Raw genomic sequence first — 4,706 nt, 5'->3', positions numbered from 1 at the left:
ACGATATTATACATTTTCAATTTATTCGGTGCAAATAAAGCAATATAAGCACAGACTAGGATCTGCACAGATAACCCTGAGTTAACGGTCACTACTTTTACTTTCGACCTGGGATGGGCTGTGGATCACTGAGAATCCATGTTAGTCAAGTGACCACCATCGGGATTTTTTTAATGTACCAGGGGTCACTGCTTCAGGATGAAACTTGTGTACTTGTCCCATATGGAAGAGTTCCCTGTCTCAGTGGAGTGAACGGAGCTAGGGCCTGATTGACTGCTGCCTACCTTAAAAGCGCCAGGCAAGGCTGCCGCACCACCCCTAAACATCCACACTGTGCAGTCCCCTCGTGTCTACAGGACACCCCGTAAACTTAGCATAGTGTCACGTCACGTCATTATACGTTTTTCGATTTCCCCAAAGCAAATGAGGTAATATACAGCAAGCACAGATTAGGATCTGCACAGATAACCCTGAGTTAACGGTCACTACTTTTACTTTCGACCTGTGATGGGATGTGGATCACTGAGGGTCCCTGTTAGTCAAGTGACCACCATCGGGATTTTTTTAATGTACCAGGGGTCACTGCTTCAGGATGAAACTTGTGTACTGTCCCACATGGGAGAGTTCCTTGTCTCAGTGGAGTGAACGGAGCTATTGCCTGATTGACTGCTGCCTACCTGAAAAGCGCAAGGGAAGGTTGCCGCACCACCCCTAAAACTCCACTCTGTGCATTGCACATCCACACTGAGCACTGTGCAGTCCTCTTTTATCTAAGACACCCGTTCTATCTACTTTTCAATCTCCCCAGTGCAAAGAAAGCAATATAAGCACAGATTAGGATCTGCACAGATAACCTCCCACATTTGAGAGTTCCTTGTCTCAGTGGAGCAAACGGAGCTAGGGCCTGATTGACTGGGGGAATCCTTAAAAGCGCCAGGCAAGGCTGCTGCACCACCCCTAAACATCCACACTGTGCAGTGTGTAGCTTCCACGTTATGTCCACAGACTTCCCATTAACTCAATGTAACCGGTTTATAATGTCATGCCGTAACTATTATTTTTTGTTTACTTTCTTTTTCAGGTTACTCTATCGGGTAGCTTATAGATAAGGTATTATAGAATGTGACGTTTCCATTCTAGTGTTTCCTATATAATTTCCATGTCAGTTTTTCCATGCTGCATGGTGGTTTTTCTCACTTTTTCCTGGAAGGTTTGGTGGTGGGGGGAGCCTTCTTGCTTTACTATCCTTATCCTTCAACATGTAGAGTTAGATCTTGTAGTCATAGTTTTCTCTAGCAAGCAGCCTGGAAAGGACCATAAGGTCTGTTGCTGTTTGCTTTCCTGTGTAATCCTCGTCCTCCTCTTTCTCCTCCTCCTCCTCCTCCCCCTCCTCCTCGTCTTACTTGTTCTCCTCCTCGTGGTCCTCTTCCGCGTCCTCGTCCTAGTCCTCGTCTTCCTCGTTCTCCTCCTCGTCCTCGTCCTCCTTTTCGTCCGCTTGCTCGTCTTCATCCCCGTTCTCGTCCCCGTCCTCGTTCTCGTTCCCGCCGTCATCCACGTCGTCGTCGTTACTGTTTTGAATTCCAAGCTTTTTTGATCAGACAAGCTGCAGGATTACTATCTTAGTCATTATCCTAAAGCAGTTCACCCTCCTACTCTCCGGGGATAGCTTGTGACTGATGGACTTTCGTATTACCAGGTCGTTTATCATCCAGATTACATGTGTACCACAAGTGTAAGACGTCCCTCTGAGCACCTCTTATGAATATAAACTAACTATTGACCTAAATTATGGGTAATGAAAACTTTGTCATCCGTAGATTCCATTGAGAGACTTCGTTTTATCTAGATATTTGATTAGCTTTCGTTAAATCTTTGTCATATGAAGATCTGTAATACCCTTAAAAATTCGTATGGTAGCTTAGTAAATATAAAAAATAGCCCAGAGATTAAGGTGTACGGGAAAAAGGTAGAAATATTTAATGTCAAACTATGACGGAAGTGTGAACTGTCTCATTCACTTAGCAAGCTATGCTGAAACGTACAACGTATGTATCGGCTAAAGAGTTACGTGAACCTTTTTCACTTATCGGATCAAGGTCATTGTGTATAGTTCATGACTGTTATCTTTGTATTGTTCGGTTGTTTTGGTAAGGCAGAGATTTAAGCAATTGACCGATGACCTGAGAATTTGATTCTCCCTGCAAACTGTGCTGTTTAGGACTGAGACAGTACTCTACCTGAAACTGAGAGTGATCCTAGGAAGAAGACAAAATGATTACTACGAATAGTGAGGTAAAGACATGTTAGAAGACAAGTGAGCAAACCGGCAGGTATGAAATGATAATAAAATTACACTTGCTAATACTGTAACACTGACTCATGAATTAGGAAGACCTGACTTATATTCTGTATGGAATATGGGTAATAGCGTCGAAATGATGAGTTGTGATGCCAGAGGGTGTTTGGAACTTTCGGGAAGGACAGTCAAACATATGTACAGAATCAAGGAATTACTCGTTAGGGAACAAACACAAACAAAAAAACACATATAAACTTAAAATTAATCACTCACACTCAAACACAAACACACACACAATGTCACAGAGACAGACAGACAGACAGAAAAACAGACAAACAGACAGGTACTAACAAGCGCACACACACACACACACACACACACACACACACACACACACACACACACACACACACACACACAGAACCTAACTGGTACCCGTACATCATTTACTGACACTTTTATTTAATAAACATTAACTCACGTGTGACAGGTATCCCCATAGCAGAGCACACCAACAAACCGGTCTAAATGCATCCGGCAACTAACGACAATACACGCTCGGCTTATATAGGCAAACTATGGTAAAAGCGAAGATTAACTCAGGGATGCAAAAAACGCAACTAAAGGAAGCACGAATGACACAACAGACTCTCTCAAGTTCAAAACCTCGAGCAGATACGGGTATATTACTAGAAAAGTCGTCGTAGTCCTCCACGTGGTCGTCGTAAATATTTTTAATTCCAGACTATTCTGAAAATAAAGTTTCAGGGTTACATGCTTAGTTTCCCTTTAACCAGTTCACACTTCCCCTCTCGGGGGATAGGATGTGGATGAAGGACCTTCTTATGACCAAACGGTTTAGCCGTCCGGGTACATCGGTACCTCCACATAGGGGCGTCCCTCTGAGGCACCTCTGGAGAGTGTAAACTAAGTATTGAACTAATATACACGTAAATAAAATTCTAGCTTCTGCAGATTCCTTTGAGCTAAGGATAGGTCGTGTCTGTATACTTTGTTCATATTGTTCGGCTGTTTTTGTAAATCTGAGTTTTAAGCAATTGACAGCTAATTTGAAAACTTCATTCACCCAACAAAATGTGCTGTTTAGAATAAAGACTGCACTGTAGCTGAAATTGAGAGTGAAGGTAGCAAGAAGACAAAATGAACACTAGGAATGGTAAGGGAAAGAAGGATTAGAAGACAAGTGAGCAGACTGGCAGGTAAGCAAGGATCATAAAAACACACGTGCAAACAATGAGTCCTGAATGAGATAGACATGACATGTATCCAGTAAGGACGACGGGCATTAGCGTGGAAGTGGTGATATGGGATGCCAAAGGGTACGTGGGAGTGTTGAGACTAACGGGAAAACAGTAAGATTTATGTCCAGAATCAGACACTTACTCGTAAGGAAAAAAACACTCACCCAAAAACACAAACTAAAAAAAAAAAAAAAAAAAAAAAAAAAAAAAAAAAACATTCACACATGAAATCCAACTCTCACAAGAGACAAACACAAACACAACAAACAAACACACACAGACACACACAGACATACACACAAAAACACAAGGACACACACACACACACACACACACACACACACACACACACACACACACACACACAAATACAAAACCTAATAAATATATCATGTCCTGACACTCTTGAATAATAAACAGTACCTCACGTGTGGCAGATGTCTTACTATATTCAACACGTCGACAGAGGAAAACACCGACAAACCGCTTTAAATGCAGCTTTTAACTAACGACAATCCAAGCAAGGCTATAAACACAAACTAAGAGAGGCAAGAAGTGCAACTAAGTGAAGGAAGAGGTGAAAAAAAAATGAACCAGAAATAACAGAAAACACTCTTAGGAGGTAAAAACATGGAGCAGAACCAAGCAAATACAAGAAGTAGCATCGAAAAGCCCGTCGCCGTTCCCGTCGTCGTCGTCGTCGTCGTCCTCCTCCTCCTCGTCCTTCTCCTCGTCCTCGTCCTGCTTGTTCTCCTCCTCCTCCTGGTCCTCTTCCGCGTCCTCCTCCTCCTCCTCCTCCTCGTCTTCCTCGTTCTTCTCTTCGTCCTCGTTCTCCTTTTCGTCCGCTTGCTCGTCTTCATCCCCTTTCTCGTCCCCGTCCTCGTTTTCGTTCCCGTCGTCATCCACGTCGTCGTCGTTACTGTTTTGAATTCCAAGCTTTTTTGATCAGACAAGCTGCAGGATTACTATCTTAGTCATTATCCTAAAGCAGTTCACCCTCCTACTCTTCGGGGATAGCTTGTGACTCATGGACGTTCGTATTACCAGACCGTTGATCATCCAGATTACATGTGTAACACAAGTGTAAGACGTCCCTCTGGGGCACCTCTAAAAATATAAACTAACTATTGACCTAAATTATGAGT

The sequence above is a fragment of the Coenobita brevimanus genome, chromosome 48 (genome assembly GCF_032717465.1).
Source record: "Coenobita brevimanus isolate Jiangsu-jjx chromosome 48, ASM3271746v2, whole genome shotgun sequence".
NCBI lineage: Eukaryota > Metazoa > Arthropoda > Malacostraca > Decapoda > Coenobitidae > Coenobita > Coenobita brevimanus.
This window is presented reverse-complemented; position numbering follows the sequence as displayed.